The following is a 13,913-nucleotide window of genomic DNA, read 5'->3' as shown; positions in this document are numbered from 1 at the left end:
CTTCTGGTAAGATGAGAACTGGAACCAGCCCCAAAGGGTGGCAGAGCCAGGCTGGCTTCTCCCTCCCCCTCACTGGACACTAGGGAGGCCTGTGACCTTTGGGCCCCTCTTGCAGGGCCACCAGCCCCCTCCCTCTTTCTGGGGTGAAGATTAACCCTGGATAAGCTCAGCCAGAACGCCAGGACTCCATGTGCTCTCGGCCTTATCTCTCGCCTGGCCCCATGCAGAGTTAGTGCCTTGTCATCTCAGCTACCAGACCCGTTTGGGCCTGGTCTTAACCTCCATGGTGGACCAGTTCAGCCCAGCCCACTCCCTCAACCTCCCTGGCAGAGCTGGCCTCGGGGGTGCCAAGTGAGATTCCTTCTTGCCCTTTTTGTCCCCCTGGCCCCAGCCATGATAGGGCAGCTCCTGCTTCTGGCACCTTAGCCCCGTAGTGTAGGTGAGCAAGGTGAAAGGGCGCACTCCGCTGGGGGTTCAGGGCCTGGTTTCCAACCCTGAGCCAGGCTGAGTCTGGAGGACTAGACCTGTGAACCTCGGGTCAGAGCCCAAGTTCAAATGCAGGTCTCTTCCAGGCCTATCTTCATTACTCACCCCCATAGGGCTGAGTGGGAACAGGAAGGGGTGTCATTGGAAATGCAAAAAAAGGCGGCCTAGGGTCTAAGGAGTGAACTGGGGGCCTCGGAGCCCAGCTGCCAAGAGACAAAGTTTGTGTGAACTGGGGGCCCAGGCGGGCATTTCAGAGTTGGAAGGGGGTGGCACAGGCTTGGCAGAGAGCAGGCATGTTTCAGAGATGCTGTTCCCTGGCCAACAGTAAGAGGTCCCTGGGCCCCTGCCTCCTGGGTCACTCCCCCTAGGGTCCTCAGAGCCCTCCCCTCTTGGGGTCTGCTCCCCTGCAGGCCGGGGCAGAGAAGTGAGGAGTGGGCACCCAAGAGTCACCCAGGGACCTCCAAGCTGTCCCTCCCCCGAGCCGTGTCTGAGGCTCCCTGGAAAATAAGGCCCCGAGGTCTTTGTGGGTCAGAGTTAACTGAGGTTCCGTCAGACCTGTTTGTTGCCAGACTGAAGGCCGAGGGGAGAAGATAATCGGCCTCTTACCATCCTACCTGTTTGGCCTGCTTGCCCTGGCACGGCCCTGCCCTCACCCCTTCTCAGGGCACCATTTGGGATTCCAGCCACGTCTAGGGGAAGGACAGGAGAACAAAAGGCCTTAAGAGCTGCAGGCGCGTGGGAACCCACTGGGAGCCACAGAAACCCTGGGCCCCCTTGGAGGGGGGCCAGGGGCCCAGCCCGGGCCCCACCAGCCTGCTCTGACATCTGCAGCCCATTCCAGCCTGACTGTTTCCTTTCCCCTGACCTTCATCCAGGGTCACCAGCCCAGCCCTGCCACTTCCCCTGGCTGTCATCTTCGCTGGGTGGGTGGGCCACGGCTTCCTCCCAACTATCTCCTTTTCCCCTCAGCAAGCGCCAACCAGCCAGGGAAAGCCAAGGTCCAGCCCTTGGGCCGGGCTTCCTCTCAACCTGCTGCGAGGCCCTGGCCCCAAGGCCCAGCCAAGCAGAGGAGGAAGGAGACAGGCTTGGCCATCCTCACCAGGATGGGCTTTGCAGCCTTAGAGTCTCAATTTGGAAGAACCCATCCAGAAAGAACTCTCCCTGCTCAGTTGTGGCCTGGTTGGAAGGCTGAGGCCCTGAATGACCTTGGACAAGTCACTGTCCACCTCTAGATCTGTTCCCCTATCCCTCAAGTGAAGGAGTTGGATTGGTAGCCTTCCTGTTGTCCTTTGAAGCCTAAATCTGTAGTGCAGATTGGGGGAGGGCCTGCCCCCACCTCCTGAGCAGTCTGTCTCCTCTGACGGCCTGGCTCGCCTCCCCAACTATCACCCCATGGGTACTATGGTGATGGTAAATGGGGTCATCTTGTGTCCCAGGGCTCAGCCCAGCCCTTGGGCACTGAGTGGGCTGAGACCAGGGATTGCAAAAGGAGCAGGGCCTCCACGGGTTCCCACGTCATGCCCATGGCCAGATCTAGAACACTGGAGGAGAGTGGCGAGTTCTCTCTGCACCAACCCACTTCACTGGCAAGTCAAGACACCCCCAAGGATGTCCTTGGTCCATTTCAAGGAAGGACAAGCAGCACCAGCCTGCCTTTGAGACCCAAAGGAATCACTTCCCTCCATGGCCCCCCCACTTCACTCCAACCAGGCCTACCCTCAGGGAGTTTACATTCTAATGCCTTGATGGTCACCGGAAGAGGACTGGGCAGCTGCAGATAAAGGGAAGACAAAATCCAGGAAGGGGAGGGGGAAGGGAGGAGAAGAGAGGAAAGGAATAGGGAGAGGGGGTGAACCAGACAGGTGAGTCTCCCTTCAGGCAAAAGTTGCCCCCCAGAAGTGTTGTCACTGCCAAGGACGCTGGGTTAGAGCCCTGAGTCTTGCGGTCCTGCTCTGCTGCTCACCTGTGACCTGGGCAAGCTGTAGCCTTCCATGGCCTCTCTGGGCCTCAGTTTCCCTCCCTGTAAAAGTGGGGGAGGAGTAGCTGCTGCTGAGAAGCAGAGACACCTGAGAACTGCAGGGCCCAGCAGGTTCAGCCTTCTGAGTGCTCTCCTCATAACCTGCTAACTGGAAGGTGAGTTTTGAAAGTCCCTGGGACTAAAAAGTCCATCCTTGGATTGCTCCTTTCCAAACTTAGCGGCAATGGATGGAGCACCAGATCTGGAGTCCTGGGTTCAAATGTGACCTTGGACACTTCCTAGCTGTGCGTGCCCCTGCACCAGTCACTTCACCCTGTCTGTTTTACATATCGAAAAGTTTCCTCATCTATAAAGTGGGCTGGAAGAGGAAATGGCAAACCGCTGTGGTATCTTTGTCTAGAAATCCCCACTGGGGTCCCAGAGTCGGACAAGAACCCCCATAGTCACACTGGTCCTTGGATAGCAGGCAGTCAGTATTTCTCTAGTTACATACTGCTTTTTTTATTCTTATTGAATCTTCGTGACCCTATTTGAGGTTTTCTTGGCAGAGACCCTGGAGGGGTTGGCCATGTCCTTCTCCAGCTCATTTGATAGATGAGGAAACTGAGGCAGACAGGGTGAAGTGACTTGCCCAGGTGCACACAGCTGGGAATTGGCTAAGGCCAGCTTTGAACTTGGCTTCCAGATTCTGGGCCCAGCATTCTATCTGCTCCACCACCTCACTGCTCCATGCTGGTACACAGTGGGTGCTTAATAAATCCTGGTTGAGTGATTGATCTGGAAGCTTCATGCCACAAAGAGGAATCAGAGGAGGCCAGTGAGATGAATGAAAACTCGGAGGTGCCAGACAGATTTTCCCAGAAGCAAATCCATCCACTCTCCCTTGCAACAGCTTTGGCGGCTGGCAGGTGCCCGGGTGAGGGGCCAGAGACAAATACCAGGCAAGGGAATGTTCACTGAGCTCAGTTCAGCCAGAGGGAAAGTCCAGGACAAGGATCCAGCAGCTGAGTCACTGAGACCTAGGGAGGAAGTGATCACCATCAACCCAAGGAAATGGTGGGGAATTTCTATCATGGGGTCCACTATGACCATGCACTCACTGCAAGATCAGGTCTGTTCCCCTGCTTGTGCCAACCCCACCCCCACATGAGCACAAGGGCAGAGTTTAAAAAGAAAAACTGATGGTGGGTGCACCCCCACACACACACACACACCCCTGGTCCCTAGCTCTCCCTCTCCAACCCCCCCCAGCTTCTCTGGCCTCCTGATGACTCAGAACTGACTCAGTTTCCCTGGTTGGCCCATCCTGTCCTTAGGAGGGTGACTGCTTCTGGATGACCCGGCTGGAGGGTCATACATGCATGAATGAATTTAGGAAGGGGGTGCACTTGAAGCTGGGGGATCAAAGAAAGCTTTGATAAAATGGGTCCTTGAACTGAATCATTAAGGAAATCAGGCCTTCTAAGAAAAGGGAGGCTTTCCAGACTTCAGTCAATCACAAGTATTTATTAAATGCCTACTGTGTATGAGGCACTGTGCTGAGTGCTAAGGATACAGAGATAACAATAAAACAATCTTTGCCCTCCCAAAGTTTATACCCTATGAAGGAGGTGATAGGGACATAGATAAAGGAGAGATAGGGGCTGCACCTGGGATTCCATTGTTCTAGGGAATTTGCAGATGAAGAAAGACCCTCCCCCAATATATGTCGGCAACCTCTCTGCAAGTTACAGAAGATGGTTGTCCAGAGCTAAAGGGTCCTACCCCCACTATGTGGTAAAGGAGAGACTTGAACTTCAGGCTTCCTGATCCTGTGACCTCCATGGCTTCTCCACAAGAACAATGGACCAGGGCTGAGCAGTGGCCATGAGAGACCAGAAGGGTCTTGCTAAGCAAGGTCTACATGGCCTGGGAGACCCAGGGGAGCAGCCCTAGAAGAGGCAACTAGAGTAGATGCTAGCTGCCTGTCAGCCCATAGGGGAGACACAAGTTCCCTCTGGCCTCACGTGTTCCTAACGTGTCCCATGCATTCTCTCCAATGATGCTATATGTGTCTGGGACAGAATATGTCCCCGATACATAATGAAGCATAATGCCTTTTATTTTAAATTGTGTCCTCTGGCCAACTAATAAAGGGAAACCCACCAGTGGGGGCTTGTGAGTTAGCGTTTGAATGGCCATTCAAACCATTCAACCTCCCAGAGTACCTCAAGGCTGAAGTATTCCTGTCCAGGAGACCCAGCCCCTCTCCCTCCCCCCACCAGGGAGCTCCCGGATGGGAAAAGGAAGATCAGGGGAGTGGTTGCAGTGAGTGGATTCTAAGCCAGTTCCTCGGAATTGAGGGAGAGCTGAGCTGACCGACCCCTCTGGGACCTCTTTTTCCTCCTCATCTGCCCCCCCCCATTGGGGGTTTCCTTCTCTCTGCAGGTTTGGATCAGGAGTTCCCTTTTACTTTGCTTCTCTTTGATTTCTCTCTCCTACGTTTTCCAGCATCTGCGGCTGGTGCCAGACTTGGGTAACACTTTAAACCAGAGCCCAGACCCAGGGCCCCCAGGGCCCAGCCCTCAGCTGCCCTCGAAATGCGGGGCAGCTGGCTCTCTCCAGTCCAAGAGTCCGGCAGGTTTTATGAGCTTGAACACCCTCAGGCCAGGAAGCAGGGATGGCTTAGAGGACTTCCCCCCTCCCCTCTCTCCCCCATCTCTTCTCTCTCTTCCCTCTCTTTTCCCCCTCTTTCTCCCCTCTGTCCCTCTTGCCTTTGCTCCACTTCTCCCTCTCCTGCTCTCCCTGGATCTCTGTCTCCACAGCCCTCCACATGCAGCACCCTAGGGAACTCCTTATTCTCGAGTTTCCCCGCCTCCCAGCCACCTGGTCTAACTTGTACTTGACCCTGAATTCCTTCCCTACCTTCCCTGTCAGGTGTCACCTAGCCTCACCTGGGGGGGGGGGGGCAGTCCTTCCCACTCTGGGACATTCTAGGCCTCAAACCTAAGTCCACTCCCCTTTCCCCTTCAGGCCCTTGCTAAGGTCTCCCAGGCCCCTTTGTCCTTTGTGGGATTTTTGTTTTGGGGGGAGGGGTAGAGAGCGGAGTGGCTCTGTCCCCCAGCCCCCCTTCCCAGAGCATGCAGGAGGCAGCAGCTGAGGGGCCCTGGGACTCTCCATTGATCTCCCCTCCCCTGGGCAGCTGGGAGCAAAGGGGACATCTGTGGGTGTTTGACCCTGCCTGCCCTCTGAACCCGGGGTGCCGGGCTGTATGAGAACCCGGGCAAGCTGCCAGGTTCAGCCGCTTCCCCGGCACCAAGGCCCCTGCCCCCTTGCCCTCTTCCTCCACTCCCTGCCATGTTCCCATGGTTAGAAGCATTTCCTGTGGGGAGAATGAACGGGCGCATCCCAGGCCTTTCCAGCTACCTCCCCAGGCCAGGGCTTCCCCGGGCTGGGAGGGATGGGGCCTGCTGGCTGACACTTCCCAGTCCAGCCTGGAATCCCAGAATTGCACAGTTAGAGCAGGCTTTAGCCACACCCGGTCAGTATTTCCTGCTGGGAGGGCCACAACCTGAATGCAGGACACCTGGGGCTGACTCCAAAACCCCCCTCTTTCTGTCCGGCTGGGCGGCCTGCCTGGGACCTTGGGGACAAGTTCTGCCTGCCATCCAGGATCTGTCCCACACCATCTGCTGGCCCCATTCTCACACCCTCAACACCTCTGCCCTGGACCACTGCAGTCACCTCGATGCCCGGGGTCTCTCGTCCCTCCCGTCCATTCTCCACAACGCACAGCTGCCGAAATGAATTCCCCAAAATGCAATTCTGACCATATCAGACCCACAAAAATGAACCCACCCTCCAAGAGCCAGAGGCTCCCCCTGGCATCACTCCCACGCTCCTCCATCCTCTCCCAACCCATCTCTGCAGAATCACTTCACAGCAAATCTTGAATTCTATCCCTTGGTGAATTCTCCAGTTCAACCAAACTGTCCTATTCGCTGTTCCCCAGAATTCCTTATTCCTTCCCAGACCTCGGTCTCTGCCTGGAACGTGGTCCCCGCCTTGCTCTCCCCCTCCCTCCTCACCTCCCCTCAGACTTCCCAGCAACCTCAGCCTAAGGATCTCTCTCTCCCTCCCCAGCTCAGCTGATAGTTAAGGTATCTGTCTCTCCGAAGAATGTGAGCCCTGTGAGGAAAAAGACAGGGCTGAGCTCCATAGCCCCCATCCTTCTTTTGAATGCCTGGGGACTGGCACATAGGCAGGAAAAGGCAAGGGAAGTGGGACTTCCCTAATTGGCCTGTTCCTCTCTTCCAGATCTGGGGATCGTCCCGAAGTTTTTCTTCATTTACAGAGGATACAATTCTCAATACAGCACTCAAAAGGAAACAACAGGTATCCTTGGCCCCATTTGAAAGATGAGGAGACTAAGGCCAAACAACTAGTAATTATCAGAGGCAGGATTCAAACTCATACCTCGTCTGACTTCACAATCTGTAAAATGCCTGAGCTGGGCACTGGGAGGGAATTCTCTAACGATTTTAATGTGGGTTATTGTAATTCCAAATAGACCGGCTTTCATTCATTCATTTAATGAACGTATTAAGTGACTTCGGAGTGCACCACTGAAGAGAGATGAATCTCCTGGGGCTCCCTCCTAGGGAGAGCTTTCCATATGCTGCTGGATCTGTGATCTAGTGGAGATAAGTATTTCCTACTAGCCATCAAACAGTCACTCTATAAGCATTTTAATGGGCCTACTAGATGCTAAGTGCTGAAGCTGCAAAGATAGAAAGCAAAACAAAATGGTCCCTGTCTCCGAGGAGCCTCCATTCTAAGGAAGCAGACACCTGACACTGGATACAGAAAAAATCATAAATACAAGGTATTTATAATACAAGATCTCATGTAGAGGTGATCTGAGGAAAACAGAGAATTTTAAGGACTGAAACGAGGAAGAAAAGCCTTGAGGATGACCTGGGCAAAAGCACAGAGATGGAAGATGGAGAGATGTGGCAGGAAGACAAGAAAAAACTTGAGCCACTCCTCTCTCTACCCCCCCAAAACAAAAACCCCACAAAGGACAAAGTGAGATGGCAGTGAAAAAGCAAAAAGCTTAGACCCAAGCTGGTAGAGGTCAACAGAAGTCCTTAGGGGTAACAGGGAGCCAGTGAAGTTTATTGAGTAGAGGAGTGAATGCAATTCAAACTCATTCACATCCCCTCCTCTGCTCTAAGTCACTCTTTAATTTCTCCAGAAGATTTCCACCCAATATTCTGAAGCCTCCATATTAAGGGGGTATCATCCCAAGCTGCCACTCCACAGGGACAAAGTGAGCATGCCAGTGGCCCCAAGGGGTCTCCATGATCTAACCCTCACACTCACCCAGGACTAGGCCACCTCCTTTTCCATCTAACTTCCTTCTGGTTTCATCCTTTGCCCCACATCTCTTACATAATTCTCGCTTGGTGACATCCCACAGTTTGAGCCTGCCATGGGCCTCTCCATTGCCCTTTGGACAACTTCCAACTTCCATTCTTCCCAGAACACAGCGTTCCATGGCTGGTGGCCATACGCCATTATTCAACAAGCACCATTCTTAACAAGTTGGGTCCTTGTTTGAGAGGAAGCCTGGGGTGATGAAGACTCTTCAAGCAGTTCCCCAAAGGCCAACCTGCCCTCCCTCTCTGGTTCTCCCAGGGTCCACCATCTAACCCATGCTAAGCCCTCCAAGCCGACTTGTTGACGATTCCGGACCCGGCTCATCGGCCATTGGCCACATCTGTCTGAGATTCTTCCATCGAAGTAACAAAGGCTTACATAGTTAGAACAATGGGCATTCTTCATCATCTCAGCTTTCCCAGTGTGGATGGCTCTGATGAAATACCAACCCCTTCTGAAGAATACCTTTCCTGGCCTCCTCTGCCCATCATCCTCCAGAGCTTTCACCACCAGAGTCAATCAGGCCCATCCTCTCCACAGGTGTCCATGTCCCTCGACTTTCCAAATCTGTACCTTTGCCCAGGCCATCCTCTAGGCTTTTCTTCCTCATTTCAGTATTTAAAATTCTATTTTCCAAAACAAAACAAAAAGAAAACCCTTCAGAATCTGATGAACACGTTTGCTTTTTTAAAAATTTCTCTTATGCATTTCTTTCCTATCTCATGCTTTTCTCTTTCCCCTTAATCCTCATTCCTCATACAGAAAATCACTGCTCTAACAATATGTCTAACACAAATGTGAATGTATAACATCCGCCTGACTTTCATCACTGAGGAAATTGGGTACCTTAAAAAATACACATATGTGTAAGGATGAATGTTGAAAAACTTTCGTAATATGTACCTGGAAAAATAAAAATAAATAAAATTCTCTGTTTTCCTCAAATCACCTTCAAAATAAAGCCTTTTCTGAGCCTCTCCCTCATTACTTTGGATTTATGATTTATTCTGTATGGTTGTCTCCCCCATTAGGAAGCTCCTTGGATTGCTCCACTAGACTATAAGCTCTGTGGGGGTGGTCCCCCCAGTTTTCTTCTTTCCGGTTTAGGCATAGTTGGCAGGCTGTGTGTTGGCTTTCTTTGGAAAGTGAGGCCAGAATTCTCTGTCCAGTGGGATCTATACTTTCATGCTAAGCAGGATCTACAAATGTTTTGGGAAGGACTGGTATCGACAGTTTGGCGGCAGGACTTGTCTCAGGGTGACATCGCCATAGTCCCCTCTGTGTCCCAGCCCCAAGATCAGGACAACAGAAAGCCACAGGAAACCTCCCTGATCATTCTCTAAGGAGGGAAGGCGGGCTTGGCTCTTCCAGCCCAGGAAAACACTTTCACTACAGCTTGAAGAGCGACCAGGAAAAGAGGGGATTTCATTCAAGCCTCCCTTCAATCCACAAGTCTCTATTCATGACCTTTTGGTGCCAAACTCCATGTGAGGGGTCCAGGATAACCGATGATGATGATGTTTGGCCTTCCTTCTCCAAGATGACAAGGGATAATTATGAAACAACAAAAGAAACCACCACAACCATTCCTACCCTCAAGGAGGATCTGCAGAAAAACAAGCCGATACACACTTGTAGACAATTCACAGTCAACAAAACAAATAAATGAAGTCAAAATATATGAAAGTAAATACAAAGGAGCCAGGAAAGTGGACAGAGTTCCAAGTCTGGAATCAGGAAGACCTGAATTCAAATTCAGCCTCGGGATACCTAGTTGTGTGACCTTCCACAAGTCTCTTAATCCTGTTTGCCCCAGTTTCCATATCTGCAAAATGAGCTGGAGAAGGAAATGGCCAACCACTTCATATCTCTGCTAAGAAAACTCCAATGGAGTCACAGAGTCACACATGACTAAAAAAACAACTGAGTTGAGAGGGTCCCACCAATTGGGGAAATCAGAATGGTTCTCCTGGAGGTGGTGGCTCTTGAGGTGAGGAGGAGGAACATTCCCCAGAGGTAGAAGATGAAATGTCAGTTAAATTGGAGAATGGAAAATTAAGCCTATTTGACTGGAAGGTAGATTAAGGGGAAGTAACATAAAATCAGCCTCAAATGATGGACTGGATGGTTTTAAAGGTCAGACTGAAGTATTTGGCTCCCAGAAGCAGAAGGGGAAATCCCCAATGCTTCGTGAGCAGTTGTGTGGAGGGTGGGCTAGAAAGAAGAAAGAGGAGGGAGTAGAGGCAAGGAGGCCTAATGATCAATAATCCGGTGAGATGGTGAAGGTCTGGACTGGGGTCTCAGTGAAAAGAAGCAGGCAGATGGAAGAGGCATGGTAAATGGAGATACAAGGAGCCATGGTGACTGACATGGTGACTGATGTGGGATCAGGGATGCCTCGAAGGGGGCACTGGTCAAAAATGAGGAAATTTTGGAAGTGGGAGGTCTGGGAGCAGAGATAATGAGCCTGCTGAGGTTGGGATTGTGGAGTTGGAGATGCCTGTGAGACATCCTATTCCAGATACCGAAGGTGGGGGTTCAGGTCTGGCATCCCTGGATGTGGTGGGATGTCTCCTCTCTGAGCTATCCTCATCCTGTTTGTTCACAAGGAAATGCTGGCGGCTGAGGGCCTCCTGTTATCCGACCTTGGAAGCTGCTGACGAGCTTGTCCAGCCTGGGTTGGGGACCAGCATCTACACAGCTGACCTTGGATAAGGGGAAGGAAGAGATGGGGAAGCAGTTAGGGCTGGAGGTTGGCAGGAGACTGGGGAAAGGAAGTAAGAAACAACCCAAGGAAGAAGAAATCACATTGAGTTCTGGGGGGTCATTTCAGGACACAATGGTCCCTGGAAGCCAAAGTGGGACTGGTATAGTGCTTTGTGGAGTCCACAGAATTCCTGCCCTCTCTTCTCTGTTCTTTGCAGGTCCTGGGAGGAGTGGTAAACCCTGTTGGAGCTTCCCAAGATCTCTGATGTCCCCATTCTCCTAATCCCTTTTAATTTCCCCTTCTCTATTCTAGCTAGGCCTTGGGATTCCTAGGGTGAAGGGCAGAGACCAGGGTCCAGAAAAGGTCTCAGAAAGTTCTTGGAATAGAAACTTCTGGACCCTCCCCCAAAGCTCCTTTTATGTCCAGCCTCTCAAAGCCCCAGCTGCCCAAGGACTTCCACTCTGACCAGACCCAGATGCACAAACATTGTCCTCAGGAATTTTTAGGGTCTTTCTATGGGCCAAGTGCTGGGGATATAAAGGCCAAAACTGGTCCCTGTCCCTTTCTCAATCTGATGATTCCAGGATCCCAAGATCATGTGAGAAGATCTGAGAGGTCGGCTAGTCCAACTCCCCACATTTTGTAGAGAAAGAAATCGAAACCAAGCAGGGTTAATGACCCAAGGTGCCACAGATGAGACTCCAGGTACTTTAGGTCTGGCTCCCTGGGCAACTTCTCAGTTCTAGAACTGAGAGAGAAACAGAGATCACCTAGTACATAGCATTTTAGTGAAAAGAAACTGAAATCCAAAGAGTATGTCTCCAAGTCTTGCCAGGAATCTCAGGTCACTCCCTAACCTCTGCCCTCCAGAACAGAAACTCCTTCCCATTCCCTCCCCTCTCACTGCAGTACATAGTAGGTCCTGGGGGAAGGACTGAGCATCCTCAAAAGGAAAGGGAGCTGGTGCCAGGCTTGACCTGGCCTGGCACCTCCACCTGATTCTGGGTCAGATCCTGGGCCAGGTGAAAGGAAGCTGGCCTGTCCTCTTCTTCCATTCCCTGACCCACTCAAGTTCTGATGACAACTGATGCTCTCTAGGGAGAAAGCAAGAGTCACTGAGAGGAAGGAAGAAGCAAGCCCAAGCCCAGCCTCTTGTGGCAGATGAATGGGTGAGGTGGGGCCCCCATCCCCCAGAAGTTGACCCTTAGGCAACCCAGGGTCTCCTCAGGCCCCCAGGTAGCCACTCCTTTGTATGATGGAGCACCATCTCCCAGACTCCTTTGTTTGAGGAAACCCCAAGGAAATGCCTCTGAGATTGTGGGACTATAACAGAGAAAAGTGGGCAAGAGATGTTGAGAACTAAGTCGGGAAGATGCCATCAGCAGGCAACTGAGTGGTCTCATTCAAATTCTAGCTCTAACATTTATTGAATTATGTGATGTTGGGCAAGTCTGACTCCCTCTCTGAGCCTCAGTTTCTGTGAAACCTGCATTTCCTTCCTCACTCAGAAATTATAAGGCAGTCAGAGTAACTAGAATAATGGAATTAGAGTCAGGAGAAGAGAGACAGAGATGCTACCAGAGTCATATGTGGCTCTGAGCAAGTCACTTTCCCTCTCTGATTCTCAGTTTCCCCAACTGTAAAATGGGGATGAGCTTACCTGTACTTCCTACCTTGTCAGATAGGATTAGTTGGAGTCAGACCACTTAGATTCGCTTCCCACCCTAATCTGACCATGGACAACACACTTCTCTGAGTCTTCTTAGATTAATTCATTAATTAAATTATTTAATTAGTAATAATGATTCAATTAAAGAGTTCTTGAAAGGGCATCTTTACTAAAGTAGGTGCTCCCTGGCCAGTGAGTCACTCAACCCCCTGGGACCTGAGCTTGGGCGAGGAGAGGAGATGAGAAAGACTCCTTCCCCCACTCTCTATAGCAGAAGAGAGGACATGTAGCCTGAGCTCCAGGCCCCTCAACTTCCCGAATGAGCCTCCTGGGGAAAGGCCAACAGCAGGCGGACAATGTCACATCCTGGAAGCCGTGACTATCTAGTTCCTGGGCTGCATCATCAGCTTCCTCTCACATCAGCAAGCCTGGGATTTTTAGGGGAAGCTCAACTCTGCCAAGAAACAGCCAAATCCTCACCCGTAGAAAAGGACTCTGGGCCTCCTCCTCCTCCTCCTCCTCCTTGCTATGGGCCAGGGAGAGGCCACTATTTGAAGAAGACAAACTCAGAGAACTAGGAATAAGACAAAATAGGGCAGAAGAAAGGCAGCAGGGTGTAAACACAGGACTAGGGCAAGGTCCAAGGAGAAAGGGGTGGAGGGGCTTTGCTTGGAGTGGCAGTGGGAAGAGCAGAGAATTGCCCCAGTTTGGCTAGGGTATAGAGTCCACAGACAGAAAAGACTGGAAAGGTAGGGCCATGTCAGAGTGCGGAGGCCAAAGGGAAGAGCTCGACTGAAGATGAGGCAAAGTTTTATAAAGTGGATTCTAGTACGCGTTGGAACAGTCCGGACCATAAAAACCCAAAACCCAAATCAGCTGCAGCTGGTGACCTGTAGGAACTAAGGCAAGCTGAAGTAGATAGACAAGAAAACAACGTCCTTCATGCCTGCAGCGGTGCACAAGGGAGCACAACGATAATATCGCTTGCAGTGTCACTAAAACCAAGTTCATGGGGGGGGGGGGGGTAAAGTCCCTTATCTCCTGGTTCTGAGGCCAGTTAGATGTCTTTGTTTTTGCAAGGCAATTGGGATTAAATAAACCAGCCCAGGACCACACAGCTAGTAAATTTAAGAACTCGGGTTCTCTGTCTCCAGGGCTGATGTTCTACCCACTTTACTACCCCAATGGCCTGATTCATATCTGGTCACTGGACCCAGAGGACTCCCAGAGGAGAAAGTGAAACTGGTGACTTTAGCACATACCCCTCACTCATCAGTTTTGCTTGGCATGGCCTCATCTCCCTGATGTCATGGTTTTCTCTGAGAACAAAAGACAAACATCATCAATATAATGACCAAGATTGTCTCGAGAGAGAGCCCTCCCTTCTTGAGTAAAAAGGACTATAGAGATGGAACGTTATATCAACGTCATCTTCACAAATGCTATCCATCCGCAACTCCTCTCAGCAGTTCAGACATCAAGGACAAGCCTGGAGACCCATTATGGCCAAAACCATCCACATCCAGAGGGGAGAAACAAAGCCACAGAATCGGAATGTGCACTGTTCACTTTTTCCCAACTTCTCTTGTCGTTTTTCTTCCTGTCTCATGGTTTTCTTTCTTTCCCCTTAGTCCTAATTCCTCTTACACAAA

Source organism: Macrotis lagotis, chromosome 3, assembly GCF_037893015.1.
Source record: "Macrotis lagotis isolate mMagLag1 chromosome 3, bilby.v1.9.chrom.fasta, whole genome shotgun sequence".
Classification (NCBI taxonomy): Eukaryota; Metazoa; Chordata; class Mammalia; order Peramelemorphia; family Peramelidae; genus Macrotis; species Macrotis lagotis.
The sequence above is the reverse complement of the archived record's forward strand: the minus strand, read 5'-3'. Positions refer to the sequence as shown.